We start from the raw sequence: 17,085 nt of genomic DNA, 5'->3' as shown, positions 1-17,085 counted from the left end.
AAGAATGTTAAACTGAACCCTTCTCAGCATTACAAGGATCTAAGACATCTGCAGAGGCCTTGGGATGGAAAATGCTGTCCACATCCAAAGAAAGAACTATGGAAGTCGAATCTCTATCACTTATTTTTACCTTCTGTTGAGTTTTGTTTCATCTTTCTGATGGTTCGTCCTATTGGTTTTAATTTTTACTTACAACTTCACTAATGTGAAAATATGTTTAATGGGTATGTAAATGTAAAGCCTATGTCAGATTGTGTGCCGTCTTGGGGAGGGTGGGGGGGAGAAAAGGGAAAAAATTTTCAACTCAAAAGCATATGGAAAAAAAATGAAAAAAATAAAAAAGAGATTTTGAAAGAAAAATTGGAATGGAGCAAATGGAAGCTAATGACTTTATGAAAAATCAAGAAATTATGAAACAAAACCAAAAGAATGAAAAAATAGAAGACAATGTGAAATATCTCATTGGAAAAACAACTGACCTGGAAAATAGATCCAGAAGAGATAATTTAAAAATTATTGGACTACTTGGAAGCCATGATAAAAAAAAAAGAGCCTAGACATCATTTTTCAAGAAATCATCAAGAAAAACTGCCTTGAATATGCTAGAACCAGAGGGCAAAATAGATCACCACCTGAAAGAGCTCCCCAAAGGAAAACTCCTAGAATTATGGTAGCTAAATTCCAGAGTTCCCAGGTTAAGGTGAAAATATTGCAAGCAGCTGGAAAGAAATAATTCAAGTATTGTGGAAACACAATCAGGATAACACAAGATTTAACAGCTTCTACATTAAGGGACCAGAGGGCTTGGAATATGATAATTTGGAGGTCAAAGGAGATAAGATTACAACCAAGAATCACCTACCCAGAAAAACTGAATATAATCTTCAGGGGAAAAATGGACATTCAGTGAAATAGAGGATTTTCAAACATTCTTGATGAAAAGACCAGAGGTAATAGAAAATTTGTCTTTCAAATACAAGACTCAAGAGAAGCATGAAAAGGGAAACAAAAAAGAGAAATCATAAGGGACTTATTAAAGTTGAACTCTCTACATTCCTACATGGAAAGATGATATTTATAACTCATGAGACCTTTGTCAGTATTAAGGAGAAGGAGATAAGAGAGGGGGAGATGATAGAAGGGAGGGCAGTTTGGGGGAGGGAGTAATTAGAAGCAAACACTTTTGTGGAGGGACAGGGTCAAAGGAGAGAATACAATAAATGGGTGGTTGGATAGGAGGAAGGGAAATGTAGTTAATTTTTCACAACATGACTATTAAGGAAGTGTTTTGCATGACTACACATGTATAACCTGTATTTAGTTGCTTGCCTTCTCGGTGAGGATGGGTGAGGAGAAAGGAAGGAACAGAATTTGGAACCAAAAGTTTTAAAACCAAATGTTAAAAATTGTTTTTACTTGCAACTGGGAAATAAGATATACAAGCAGTAGGGTATAGAAATCTATCCTGACCTACATAAAAAGAGAAAAAAGAGGGCATAAGGAAAGGGGCGGTGGTGGTGAATGGAAGGGAGGCAGATCAGAGGAAGGGATATTCAGAATGCATGCTGTCTTGAGCTGGGGAGAGAGGTGAGATGGGGAGAAAATTTAGAACTCAAGATCTTGTGGAAGTGAATGCTAAAAACTAAAAATAAATAAATTAATTCAAAAAAAAAAGAAATGGTTTGTTCATATTCTTTCCCCATGTATATACTGGGAAATGACTTTTATCTATGTTCATTCCCTCTTTACCAGGTTAGACTACTTCTAATTCCATGCGTATTATTTCCTAATACCCCTGTTGTGGTGGGCCACAACTATTCCTTAAAGTAGCAGACATTATTGTTTATCCTGTTAGCCACTGAATCAGTGCCCAAAGCCCACTGGAATAATTTTACTCTAGAACTATCTTGATTTTTTTTTATTTTAACAAATTGTTATTAATATATTTTGATTTATCTACAATCATTTCCATAATGTTTTGAGTTTCAAATTTTTCTCACCCTCCTTCCTTCCATCCCCAAGATAGCATGCAATCTGATATAGGCTCTGCATATACATTCCTATTAAACATATTTTCACATTACTTGTGTTGTAAGGAAGAATTAGAACCAATAGGAGGAACCACAAGAAAGAGGAAACAAAACAAAACAGAAGAAAAATAGCAAATAGTATGCCTCGATCTGCACTCAAACTTCATAGTTTTTTCTTTGAATGTGGATAGTATTTTCCATCCTGAGACTTTTGGAGATGTCTTGGATCCTTGCATTGCTGAGAAAGGCTAAGTCTATCAAAGTTAGTCATTGCATAACGTGGCTGTTACTGGTTCTGCTCACTTCACTCAGCATCAGATCATACAAGTTTTTCCAAAGTCTGTCTGTTCATCATTTCTTATAGCACAATAGGATTCCATTATATTCATGTACCACAACTTGTTCAGCCATTCTCAGTTGATGGGCATCCCCTCAATTTCCAATTATTTGCCACCATAAAAAGAGCTGCTATAAATATTTTTGTACATGTGGTTCCTTTTTCCATTTTTATGATCTATTTGGGATAAAGCCCTAAAAGTGCTATTGCTGGGTGAAAGAGTATGCACATTTTTATAGCCCCTTGGGCGTAGTTCCAAATTGCTCTTCAAAGTGGTTGGATCATTTCACAACTCCGCCAATAATGCATTAGTGTTCCAATTTTCCCACATCTTCTCCAACATTTATCATTTTCCTGTTTTGTCATGTTGGCCTATCTGATACCTGTGATGTGGTACCTCAAGTTGTTTTGATTTCTATTTCTCTAATCAATAGTGATTTAGAGCATTTTTATATGACTATAGATAGCTTTGATTTCTCCTTCTGCTTGATTCTGTAGGATTAAGTATATCATCATATCATCTGCAAAGAGTGATAGCTTTGTTTTTTCTTTGCCTATTTTAATACCTTCAATTTATTTTTCTTCTCTTATTTCTAAAGCTAACATTTCCAGTACCATATTGAACAGCAGTAGTGATAATGGATATCTTTGTTTCACTACGATCTTATTGGAAAAGCTTCTAGTTTATCGCCATTATATGTGATGGTTGCTGAAGGTTTTAGGTAGATGCTACTTATTATTTTAAGAAAGACTCCATTTATTCCTATACTCTCTAGTGTTTTTTAACAGGAATGGGAGTTGTATTTTGTCAAAAGCTTTTTCTGCATCTATTGAGATGATCATGTGGTTTCAGTTAGTTTTGTAGTTGACATGCTAAATTATGCTGATAGTTTTCCTAATATTGAACCAGCCCTGCATTCCTGGTAGAAATCTTACCTGGTCATATTGTATTATTCTTGTGATAAGTTGCTGTAATCTGTGTGCTAATATTTATTTTTTTGCATCTATATTCATTAGGGAAATTGATCTATAATTTTCTTTCTCTGTTTTAACTCTTCCCGGTTTATGTATCAACACCATATTTGTATCATAAAAAAATTTGGTAAGCCTCCTTCTTCACCTATTTTCCCAAATGATCTATATAGTATTGGAATTAATTATTCTTTAAATGTTTGATAGAATTCATTTTTAAATCCATCTGACCCTGGAGCTTTTTTCCTAGGGAGTTCATCAATGGCTTGTTCAATTTCTTTTTCTGAGATGGGGTTATTTAAGTATTTTACTTCTTCTTTTGTTAATCTGGGCAATTTATATTTTTGTAAATATGTATCCATTTCACTAAGATTGTCAAATTTATTAGCATGCAGTTGGGCAAAATAGTTTCTAATTATTGTTTTAATTTCCTCTTCCTTGGTGGTGGCTTCACCCTTTTCATTTTTGATACTGGTAATTTGGTTTCCTTCTTTCTTTTTTTAATTAAATTAACCAAAGGCTTATCTATTTTATTGATTTTTTTTCATAAAACTAGCTCTTAGTTTTATTTATTAGTTCAATAGTTTTCTTAATTTCCATTTTATTAATTTTTTCTTTGGTTTTCAATATTTCTAATTTAGTGTTTAGTTGAGGATTTTTAATTTGTTCTTTTTGTAGTTTTTTTTTAGTTCTATGCCCAATTCATTAATCTCCTCTTTTTCTATTTTATTTATGTAAGCATTTAGAGATAGAAAACTTCCCCTAAGAACTGCTTTCACTGCATCCCATAGGTTTTGGTATGTTGTCTCATTATTGTCATTCTCTTGAATGAAAATTATTGATTGTTTCTATGATTTGTTGTTTGACCCATCCATTCTTTAGGATTAGATTATTTAGTTTCCAATTAATTTTTAGTCTATCTTTCCATGGCCCTTTATTACATGTAATTTTATTGCATAATGATCTGAAAAAGATGCATGTAATATTTCTTCCTTTCTGCATTGGATTGTGAGGTGTTATGCCTTACTACATGGTCAATTTTTGTGTAGGTGCCTTGTATCACTGAGAAGAAGGCATATTCCTTCCTATCTCTGTTCAATTTTCTCCAGAGGTCTACCTCATCCAACACTTCTAAGATTCTATCTATTCACCTTCTTAGCTTCTTTCTTGGTTTTTTTTTTTTGTGGTTAGATTTATCTAGTTCAGAGAGAGGGAGGTTGAGGCCTCCCACTGGTATAGTTTTGCTGTCTATTTTTTACTGTAATTCCCTGAACTTCTCCTCTAAGAATTTGGATGCTATACTGCTTGGTGCACATATATTTAGTAATGATATTACTTCATTTTTTATGGTGCCTTTTAGTAGGATGTAGTTTCTTTCCTTATCTCTTTTAATAAGATCTAGTTTTGCTTTTGCTTTGTCTGAAATCAAGATTGCTATACCTGCTTTTTTTTTTCTTCAGTTGAAGCATAATATATTCTATTCAGGCCTTTTACTTTATCCTGTGTGTGTCCCTCTGTTTCAAATGTGTTTCCTGTAAACAACATATTGTAGGATTATGGTTTTTAATCCATTCTGCTATCTGCTTCCATTTTATGGAAGAGTTCCTTCCATTCACATTCACTGTTATGGTTACTATCTGTGTCTTTCTCTCCGTCCTATTTCCCCCTTGTTTATGCTTTTTTTTCTCCTTTTGCCTTTTCCCTCCTCAATAGTGTTTTGCTTTTGACCACCGCCTCCCCCAGTCCCACCTCCCTTCTATTAGCTCCCTCCCTTTTCTTCCCCTTTCCCTTTTCTACCACTTTCCTTCCTTCTATCTCCTCTCCCTTTTCCTTCCTGTTTTCCCTCTTACTGCCTGTAGGGCAAATTAGATTTCTATACTTACTTGATTATGTTATTCCACCCTTGAGCCAAATCTGATGAGAATAAGGTTCAAACAAGACTTATCTCCTCTTCTTTCCCTCTACTGTAATAGGTTTTTGTGCCTTTTCCTGCAATACAATTTACCCTTGTCTTCCTCCTCCTTTCCTTTTCTCCCAGTACAGTTCCTTAATTAGATCAGATTAATCCACTTAGATCAATTTAACACATTTAATTAGATTTTTTTTATCATTACATCAAAGTCAATTTATACCCACCCCCTCTGTGTATACCCCTTTAAAATGGTGTAACGACAATACAGTTCTCAAGAGTTATAAGTGTTGTCTTAACAGTTTGCCCTTATTAATAACATGTTGGTTTTTTTTTCTGTCATGTTTAACTTTTTATGTCTCTCTTGAGTCTTGTATTTGAAGATACAATTTTCTGTTGAGCTCTGGTCTTCTTTATCAGGAAAATTTGGAAGTCCCTTATTTTGTTGAATGTCAATCTCCTCCCCTGAAAGATTATGCTCATTTTCACTGGATTGTGATCTTTGGTTGTAATCCAAGCTCCTTTGCCTTACAGAAAATTGTGTTCCATGTGCTACAATCTTTTAATGTAGAAGATACAAGGTCTTGCAAAATCCTGATTGTGGTTCCATGATATTTAAATTGTTTCTTTCTGGCTGCTTACAGTATTTTCTCTTTGACTTTGTAATTTTGGAATTTGGCTACTATATTCCTTGGTGTTTTCAATTTGGGATCTCTTTCAGGAGGTGATCAGTGGATTCTTTCTATGACTATTTTACCCTCTGGTCCTAGAACCTCAGGGCAGTTTTCCTTAATGATTTCCTGAAAGATACTGTACAGGATCTTTTTTTCATTGTAGTTTTCAGTAGACCAATAATTTTTAAATTGTCTCTCCTGGATCTATTTTCTAATTCAGTTTTTTTTTAACCAATGAGATATTTTATGTTTTCATCTAATTTTTCATTCTTTTGTTTCTATTTAACTACTTCTCACTCTCTCACAGAGTCACTAGGTTCCACTTGCCCAATCCTAATTTTTAACAAATTGTTTTCTTCTATTAGATTTTGTACCTTCTCCATTTGGGCCATTTTACTTTTTAAGGAGTTCTTCTCAGTGAGTTTTTCTGCCTACTTTTATGTTTGGCCAATTATGCTTTTTAAGGGGTTGTTTTCTTCAGTGTATTTTTTTTCCGCTTGGCCAATTGTATTTTTTAAGGACTTTAACTGTTTTCTACAGCTAATTTTTCCCTCCTTTTCCAAGCTATTGACTCTCTCTTGTATACCTCTCATTTCTTTTCCCAATTTTTCTTCTACCTCTCTTATTTGACTTTTAAAATACTTGTTGAGGACTTCTAAGAAGGTCTTTTGGGCTTCAGACCGGTTCATATTCCCTTTTGAGGTTCCAGATGTGGGTTTGTTGACAGTGTTGTCCTCTTCAGAATTTCTGCCTTGATCTTCACTGTCCCCATAATAAGAATCTATGGTATGTTTCTTTTTGCTCATGATGTTTGCTTATTTCCTGGCTTTGAAAAGATTGAGCTCTCCTGCTGGGGAGCAGAGGGCACTCCAAGCTTCTTGTTCTGGGAGTCTGGGGCCTGGTCACTGGATTTGTGTGTTGGGGCCTCAGATGCTGGCAGTTGGAGACTGTAGGTTTCTGGCAGGTTACCTGGTGTTGGGCTGGAATCAGCAACACTGGAGCTGTAGGGGTAGGGATGGGTAGTCTGGCCCCTGGGAGTAGCCTGCTCACCTGGGCCTTTCTTTTTGCTTTCTTTGGCTTGTTGTGGATGGATGCTTCACTGCTGCAGGATGTCTCTCCACCTGGGTCTTTCCCCCTTGGATCTGCACTTCCCAGAGTTTTGCTGAGGCTCTGGGAGATTTGGCTGCCAGAGAACGCAGTGGCACATGGTGGTTTTCTGAACCAGTATCCACTGGTTCCTCTGCCTGTACTTAGGCACTCTGGGGTCCTAGTGTTGGTGCTTGCCTGCTGCACCACCTGGGGTTTAGGATCTCCCCCAGTATGCTGAGGTGCAGCTTTCAGCTAGCTTGGTGGAATGTCTCTTGTTCTGTATTCCTCCTTCTCCCCCAGGGCAAGAGAGGCCTTTTCCATTAATCTCTTAAGCTTCCTGGGCTATAGGACTGCTGCACCCCATCTTTCTGCTGTTTTACCTGTTCCCAGAGTTTTTCTTGGGGTGATATTTTCTGGGCTTTCAGATGTTAATAAGGGATGGTGAGAGGGACTTCTTAATCTGCCATCTTGGCTCCCAGAAGTGGAAACCGAACTATCTTGATTCTGGAGGGATGGACTTAACATTTCTCTTTTTGCCTACACATATGTGAACATAAATATTATATATATGCATGCTTATATATATGTGTGTATGTGTGTGTGTGTGTGTGTGTGTGTGTGTAAATAGCTGGCCTTATCAATTACCTTACCTACTTTTTCACTTCATTTTAGCTACATATAAAGATTATCATATGATTGATCTTGCTATCTCCCACAAATCTTCCATGTTTATGAACTCTGACATCCCTTTATCTGGTCATGACTTTCTATTATTCCATTTTCCCCTGTGTCTTAGGAACCCTAATCTTATTATTGTTTCTCACTGTAACCTCAAATCCCTCCACTCCTCAATTTTTCCCAAGATTATCACTGTCTGAACTTTTCTACTTCCCCATCTCAACACCTTGGTGAATCAGTTCAGTTCTCTACTCTCAGAATTCTTGCCTCCTTATACTTCCACCTATTATGCCTTATCAAACTTCAACCTTAGATTGCTCCCAACATCTACCATCTTCCGTCCTGCTACTCAATAGAGTTAGAGAAAATAACAAAACTGCTGTAACTGGGCCCTTTTAAGATTATGCAATATAAATTTTGGCAAGGCTATCCTTTTAAGCTTCCTAAGAGATGTACTTTTCTACTCACCATAATGGCTATTCCATTCCTTCTTGTCCCTCTTCAAAAATTCCACTGTTCCCTTGGCTCTCACAAAGAGGCAAACTTTCTCTTTGCCAAGGTAAACTCCTCTGTAATAGGTGGTTTACAAACTACCTCGATCTCATCAGTTCTTATCTTCTCTAGAAAATTGACCCCTCTATCATTCCCACTCTACCATATTCAATCTTTTCTTATCTATTGGCTCCATCTTGCTCTCTATAACCATGCATGTATTTCTCCCATTCTTAAAAAAAGAAAGAAAAAATCCTCTCATTTAATTCTACCATGCCTGTTATCTATCATCCTGTATTTTCCCTCCTTTTTGTAACTAAAATCCTTGAAAAAGCCATCTGCAATCAATATCTACACTTCTCCTTTCACTCTCTTCTAAATCCTTTGCAATCTGGCCTCAGATATTATTATTCCTATGACACTGTTCTCCAGTGGCCTTTTTTCCATCTTGATACTTCTTGATGAGACACTTGTCAAGGCAGCTATGAGTTGCAGTGGATAAAACTCTGGACCTGGAGTCAATCTCTGTTGGTGATCTCATCAGATCTCATGGTTGTCTTCTCTATGCAGATGATTCACAGATCTGTATATTGAGCCCTAATATCTCTCTTGAAGTCCAGTCTTACAACATCATCTTTTTATGGACAGCTTGAGCCATTTTTCTTATAAGCATCTAACTTGAGATGCTTTGTGTCCAAATCTTCAATATCCACATCTTCCCTCAGATTAAATCCAACTTATACCATGTATATCTTGTCTATACACAGTTGTTTGCATGTTGTTTTACCAACTGGATTGTGAGCTCCTTGAAGTAGGGGATTGTGTTTTTGCCCTTCTTTGTATGACCACTGCTTAGTACAATGCCTAACACATTAAAGTGCTTCATGAAAGCTTTTTTTAATTGTTGAAATAGATATCTATGTGTGTATGTGTGTGTGTGTGTATATGTATGTGTATATATATGCATATATACACATATATGTACACATATTCATATATACATATACATACACATATATACATATGCATATACACACATATATGTTACAGCTAGGTTGTACCAAGTGGATAGATACTGGGCCTATAATCTGAAAGACCTGAATTCAAATCTGGCTTCAGATACTTACTAGCTCTTACTTAAGCTCTGTTTGCTTCAGTGTGCTCATGTGCAAAATGGGGCTAATAATAGTACCTACCTCCCTTTCCAAGGTTGTTCTGAGGATCAAATGATATAATTACTGTAAAACACTTAGCACAGGGCCTGGCACAGAGTATATACTATTTAAATGTATTTATATAGATATAGATATACACACACACACACATATAAAGAGAGAAAGAGAGCGAGAGAGAGAGAATTCATATTTATTCTATCTATATAAGTTGACTTTTATAGTTTGCCTGCTCTGTCATTTAGCGGAATTAATTTTTGAAAATTTAAACAGTGTTAATTATTTTTAATGCAGGTAGACCTCTAAAGAAGTTAGTAAAATCAATGGAAATAGTTTGCTATAATTTTTTCTACTGCTTGTGCTTCTATCCCATCACACCCATAATCTACCCACTGCTTAGCCCACTCTTAGTCTTGTTTTTGCCAGAAAGTCCTGCCTCTCTCTGAAGTTAAAGTTTCATAATTTAAATCATGTGTAAGAGGTATCCGTCATCCATCCTTCAGCTCTCCAAGCCTCAATTTCCTTTGACTTGCTTTTTCATGTTGTCTAATAGCCTGTGATTCATAATCGAGCGTGGCATTTAAAGATTTCCAAAAGTAAACATGGAATCCATTGAAGATTTTATTGGTCCTGTCTAATAAAAATACAGCAGTTTGAAATAAAACGGCTACATAAGAGGGCTCCATAAATTCATTATTTTCCTACCTACATTGACAAATTGTTAGGTGCAGGCCCTCAAAGCAAAAGTTGTATCTAGCTAACTAGTACATCTTAAAAAGCTCATAATTATATTATGTAGCATGTGTAAGTTCAAAGGTCAGCAGCAATAATCAGTTCTTTTAAACATCTGTTTCTTTAAAAAAAGAAAGTCTAAAAGCTCTTTGAGGTCAAAGGTCTTCAATTAAAACCCCTTATTTTCATAAAAAAGCACACCCTAATTTCATTTTACTGGTGAATTTTTGTTGAGAAAATGCAAAATGTGACTATATGTCTGGCTGTTCAAGCCAATTAGGGCTGATTCCTACCTCCTTATTCATGGTAATTACCAGGAAGTTTTTACATCAATAAGTAAATTTTTATGGCTCCACCATGCACAGTGGCCTTCAGTTCCAATTTTAATCTTCCAAATGTGTAAAGCCTATTCAGGATAGTGTTATTTATGATGGTTTTACCACTCTAGTTATGTCAACTGTCACGATACACAATAAATTTCCCTCTTATCTTTGGACAAAATGTAATTAACATGTATGCATTTTATTTATAATAGAATCCATGTATACTATTATTTCTTTGTTTCATTGTTGATGGATTTAGAAAGAGTTTGACTATCCTCGTAAAGCATGTGACCAAGTTCCCATCCAAATAGAATTTTAGAGCTGAAGGGGACCTTTGAGGTCAAATGATCTCCTCATTTTATAGATGAAGAAACTGAGGCCCAAAGAGGTGAGGTGATTTGCCCAAGGTCACATGTAGCAAACTGGTAAAAGAATTAGAACTGGAACCCAGTCTATTAATGCTAATCCAACAAGCCTAGATGAAGCACCTACTGTGTACAAGTTCCTAAGCGAGATGTTGGAAATGCAAAAATAAAAGTAGCTCCTGCTGTTAAGAAGCTTATATCCTACTGTACTCCCAGTCCCTTTTCACTGTATCTTATATGTGGGACTTGTCTCATCCCATTTTCTCAACTCTTCTCCCCTGTCTTTTAAAAATTCAAAAGTAAAAGTTAATTTACTCTCTTTTTCACTCCGTCTAGCCTGGAAGGGAATAACCTATTGTCTTTTGGAGTTACCTGCAGGGGTTTTAGATGTTAACCTGGATGCTTTAATCGTTGCTTTCTCGTGATGATTTGCCAGTATTGAATATGACTCACCAAAAAGTAGTACTTGTATAGTAAATAGATCACTGAATTTAAAGTCAGAAGATCTGGAATTTCAGTCTCAGCTCTACGGTTTGAGTCTGTGACACTGAACAATTCATTTCACGTCTTTGTACCTCAGTATAGTTATCCTTTTCAAGTTGTGACTTTCCCCATTGTGGTTTTGATATATCATGGGTTAGCATAAGAAATTAAGTGGGAATTTTTGGGGAGTTTTGTGGAAGCCACAGATGATACATGAAGGTCAGCATATGATGCAGAGCCTATGACCAAATACTTAACCCAAATTTTACAATAAGGTACTGTAAACACCCCACAAAAAAAAGAAGAAAAACTTCAGACTTCTTCTCTGGTATAAAGGGAGGGCCAAAAAAATTTTATGTAGATATTCCAGATTGCATGAGCACTGCATTCCTAGCCCCCATGATGTGGAAGGGATAACTGTATCTTTATCTGTAAAATGAAGGATTTTGAATAAATGACCTTTATAGTCCCTTTGAGCTTAAAAACTATGATCGTATTTTAAATTTTCATATAGGTACTTAACGTTATGCTCCTTATTGATGGCCAAAATGCCTGTTTCACTAAACAAGCAAAGAATTTATGATTTTGGAGGAATTTCCTTTTCTTTCCTCTTGGAAGCTTTGTGGAGAATGCCAGTTTTACAGCTAATTTATTTGATCCATTGCACTGGGTAGTCCTCTGAAAGATTAATGGGAAGATATAGATAAAGAAACTTCTTAGATGGGCCAGTGTGAATGGGTTGCAATTTGAACCATTTCAGAGAAATCTCTCATTGATGAGATCAGAGAATATTTGCTTGAAGAACCTCACTGAATTTGTTTGTACTGAAGGAGACCCAGTGAGTACTACCATTCAAATCACAAAATGGCTTTCATTAAAACCCCCTGTTTCCAATTGCTTAGAATCCTTAGCAATCCGACTTTGGGCTGTGTATAAAACTTACTGTCTGTATTGTCCAAATTATTATAGTAGTTGTAGTAATCTGGTTTGTGGAAAGACCAGGCTATATGATCTTCTGAAGGAGACTTTTCATGCATTGGACCATCTTTTCTCATTCATAAAGACAGATGTTATGAAAGATCAGCTGCCATTGTCCTCTTGTGTCTGTGTAGTGATTGAGAGCTTGAGGTCTGGAAGTATCTAAAAGCAGATGGGTTAAAATAGAAAAAAAATACAACAATACACAGTCTAAAAGCCTGTAAGCTAAGCCTTAACAATTTAAAATGGGCAAATGTTTTAACTCAATTCTCCATAGTCAATAAATGAGAAAAAGAACTGGGATGAAGGTCAAAAGCCAAATAACATTGAAAATTGGGTAAAGAAATTACCATCACCAGATTTAAAACATGAGTATAATGGCACACATGAAATGATGAGATGATTTTCTTTTAACCAGAATGCAAACTTATTTGCAACAATCTGGGCTGTATTTTTCTCTCAGTAGTATCCTTGATTTCAAGCTTTCTACAGATGTCAAACATTCTCTTGGAGACTCTGACACATTATTGAATATGAATCAGTTATGTCATATCTTAAAAGAGTTGAGCCCCAGAATAAATTGGGCTAGGCAGCGATCCTTTGCAAATTTACCAGTCAACTTGCTCTACTTATTGATGACATCACTCAGCAATTCACTGTTTCAGAAATGAGAACGACAAGGGGACTTCAAAGAAGAGTTCTGCAAAATAACTTACACACAGATTTTCATGAAAAACAAATTTGAAAGGGAGATAGAAGAGGGAAGATGTGACTTACTTCTTGTAGGGCCCTTACTGTTTTCTTTTGTGTTCAGTTCTTAGATCTCAGGCATATTGATTCACTAAGAGTATTGATTTATGTTCAAATTCCAATGGCAAATTCCAGTGTAAATTCAACAAGTATTTGTTAAGCTTCTACTATGTGCAACCTCTGTTCTCAAGGAGCTTATCTACTGGAAGGGTAGAAAGAAGAAAGAGTTGAATTTGATAGGGGTAAGGGGAAACATAACAGATACACAGACAGGAATAAGGAAGGGGGCAATGAGAATAAAGGAGAAACTGAATAAAATCATTTAGGAAAATTTGAGGTTGGAAAGGATCCTACTAGTTGGCATAAGTAAAGGCTATGGGAAAATATAGCAACTAAAATGGGCTTTTTAGGAAAATAAGTGTTCTGAGATTCAGGGATAAGGAGGGAGTACATTCAAAATGGAGCCTGGGGTGTTGGTGGGGAATGATTTGTGAGTATATGCAGAGTCCAGAGACAATATGTCAGTTAAATTCTATTCAGTTCAATTCAATCCTGACTATTTTAGTTCAACTTAATTAATTTAGTTAGGCAAATATAGTTCATTGGATCTGTGACCTTATCTGCAACTCTCCAGTCCCATTCTTGAAGGTGAAAAAAGCAGTATGCAAGTGTCCAGGTTTAGTGCAAAGAAATAGATTGCCCTAAAATGTTTCCCAAGTCCCATTTCTCTGTGTGAATATAAGTATAAGTGTGTTAGCAATGGTTTATATTTGACCATTTAATTCCTCACAAGATTTTTCTGTGATATGTAATATTCCACTTGTTACATGAGAACACTGTAATTTAAGGGGGTATCTTCCAGATTCAACCATTTCCCCATTTTCTCCTCCTCTTTTTCTTTTTTCCCCTTAACCTCCTGGGAAAATCTTACTGATACTTTTCCTAAGTGGTCACATAACCACTTAATATATAGTTTGAGATGCTTTAAAAAATAAATGCCCTTCTGACCAAACTGACCTCCCACTATGCATAAAATGTGTGGGTGTGAAGTAGGGGCCTAGAGATTGGCTGGAGCAATGGCAGTCATGGCCATCTTCTCATCTGTCTTGTTATTTCCCTAGCATTCAATGAGCAAAGAACAGGGAAAGAGGATTCAGCTTTACACTTTTTTCCCCCTTCCTTCTTCCTTCCTTCCTTCCTTCCTTCCTTCCTTCCTTCCTTCCTTCCTTCCTTCCTTCCTTCCTTCCTTCCTTCCTTCCTTCCTTCCTTCCTTTCTTTCTTTCTTTCTTTCTTTCTTTCTTTCTTTCTTTCTTTCCCTTTTTAAAGGTCTAAAAATGAGAAAACATCTTGGAATCTAGCAAGGAAGGGAGGGGTAGAGGAAATGAAAAAAAAATCCCTCTTTCTTTCAGTTAATACTCATTAACCTCACATTTTATGTGAGATGTGGTATTGTGTCTCCCCCTTTTCCTACTTCCCCCCCCCCAGAAGAAAAGAATGGAAGAGAGAAGCATGATTTCCCCTTTCCTAATACTGGCTCTGAAAATCGACTTTGTTCATGGCCTAGGACAAATCACTTAAAGTCTCTATTTTTGTTAACCTATGGATATTATTAAGATTCAGCTAAATAAGTAACACAGCAAGGTTCAAGTTACAATGAAAAGAAGATGACAGATTATTTCAAATACAAGGAAATGAATAGGTAACTGGACACAATGCATTTTAAAAAGGCCAAGGTGATCATGAGAAGCCACTCAACCTTTAAGTTCCTTCATAGTACATAATACTAAACATTTAGAATGCTAAACATTACCTTGCTGTGGTCTCAAATATATTTTATTGGCTTTTGTGGTTTTTAAATGGCAGGCTTGATTTTTCTTAATTTAACTTTTGAGGGCAAAAATGGTCTGACTGTGACTTCCCTCCTCCATAATCTCCAGTGGCTCCCTATTAGCTTTAGCATCAAGTAGAAACTCCTCTCATATGTATTTAAAACTCTTCAAAATCTGGATCCAACTTAATTTTCTCTGCTTTTTATATATTATTCACTTTCATTCACTCTGTGGTCAACCAAGTAATTTCTGCATGTATCTCAATATTATATTCCATTTTTTTTATCTCTGTATCTTTGTATAGGCTGCTCCCCACTCAATATGCGGAATGTAATCTTTCCTCACCTAAACCTAATAGAATCCCTAGTTTCCTTAAAATTTAGCTCAGATGTCATCTTCTACAAGAGACCTTTCTTGATTCTCCCAGTTGTTAGGGCCTCCCTCATGAAATTGCCCAATAATTAGTTTGTATGCAATTTGTATATGCTCATATGTGTATGTGTTGTTTTCCCTGGTTGAATGTGAGAATGGATTATTCCATTTTTGTCTTTGAATTCCCACCCAATTACAGTGCCTACACATAGTAGGTTCTTAATAAGTGGCAGAGGATAATTTTACTTAGAGGCATCTGGGTGTGGTACAGACATCCTAGAGAGTGAAATCAAGTGGGCCTTAGGAAGCATTGCTAACAATAGTGCTAGCAGAGGTGATGGAATTCCAGCTGAGCTATTTAAAACCCTAAAAGATGATGCTGTTAAACTGCACTCAATATTCCAGTAAATTTGGGAAAACATATAAAAGTGGCCCCTGGATTTATGTCCCAATCTTAAAAAAGGGCACTGCCAAGGAATGTTCATATTACTGAACAGTTGCTCTTATTTCATGTGCCAGCAAGGTTATGCTTAAGATTCTGCAAAGATTAACAGATCACCAGTTTGGTTTTTGAAAAGGCAGAAGAGCTAGAGACCAAATTGCCAACATTTGCTGAATTTTGGAGAAAGCAAGAGAATTCCAGAAAAAAAATCCACTTTTGCTTCATTGACTACACCAAAGCCTTTGACTGTGCAGATCACAACAAAATGTGGCAAGTCCTCAAGGGGATGTGGGAGTACCAGATCATCTTACTTGTCTTCTGAGGACCCTATATGCTAGCCAAGAAGCAACAGTTAGAACCAAACGTGGAACAACTGGTTTGTTTTACATTGGAAAAAGAGTACAATAAGGCTGCATATTGTCACTTTATTTATTTAAATTATACACAGAGTACAACATGCAAAATGCTAGGCTGGATAAGTCAAAAGCTGCAATTAAAGTTGTTGGGAGAAATACCAACAATCTCAGATATGCGAATGATACCACTCTGATGGAAGAAAAGGAAGAAGAATTAAGAAGCCTCTTGAGAGTGAAACAGGAGAGTGTAAATGCTGGCTTTGAAGCTTAGCATCAAAAAACTAAGATCTCAGCAACTTCCTGGCAAATAGAGGGAAAAGAAATGGAAGCAGTGTTAGATTTTATATTCTTGGACTCAAAGATTGCTACAGATCATGACTGCAGCCATGAAATTAAAAACTGCTACCTCCTTAGATGGAAAGCTATGGCAAATCTGGACAGCATGCTAAAAGGCAGAGACATCACCTTGTAAACAAATGTCCATATATTAAAGGCTATGGTTTTTTCAGTAGCAATGTATGGCTGTAGGAATTGAGCTATAAGGAAAGTTGAGTGCTGCAGAATTAATGCTTTCTAATTGTGGTGCTGGAGAAGATGTTTGAAAGTCCCTTGGACAGCAAGGAGATAAAATTAGTCAATACTTAAATTCAGGCTATTTGCTGGAAGGTCAAATACTGAAGTGAAGCTTAAATACTTTGGCCACATAATGAGAAGGGACTCATTGGAAAATACCTTGATGTTGAAAAAGATTGAAAGCAAAAGGAAAAGGGGGTGGCAGTGGATGAGATGGTTAGATAGTATCATGAAACAATGAACATGAACTTGGATACACTTTGTGAAATAGTGGAGGACAGAAAGGCCTGGTGTTCTATGGTCTGGGGTCATGAAGAGTCGGACATGACTGAACAACAACAATAACAACCACGTTATAGCTCTAGTTTGGAGGGGCCTTTCCCTTTTTTCTCTGAAAGTTGATTTCCATTCCTCCCACTCCCTTAAAAGTGGCTCAGAATTCACACTCTCTAGCGGGTCTTGTCAAATCAATCTGATTCCCAATCTGATTACTCCATTATTCCATATCTCCCTGGCATTGCACCTTAAG

Source organism: Phascolarctos cinereus, unplaced genomic scaffold (genome assembly GCF_003287225.1).
Source record: "Phascolarctos cinereus isolate Bilbo 61053 unplaced genomic scaffold, phaCin_HiC Scaffold_5;HRSCAF=322, whole genome shotgun sequence".
Classification (NCBI taxonomy): domain Eukaryota; kingdom Metazoa; phylum Chordata; class Mammalia; order Diprotodontia; family Phascolarctidae; genus Phascolarctos; species Phascolarctos cinereus.
Note: the sequence above shows the minus strand (reverse complement) of the source record.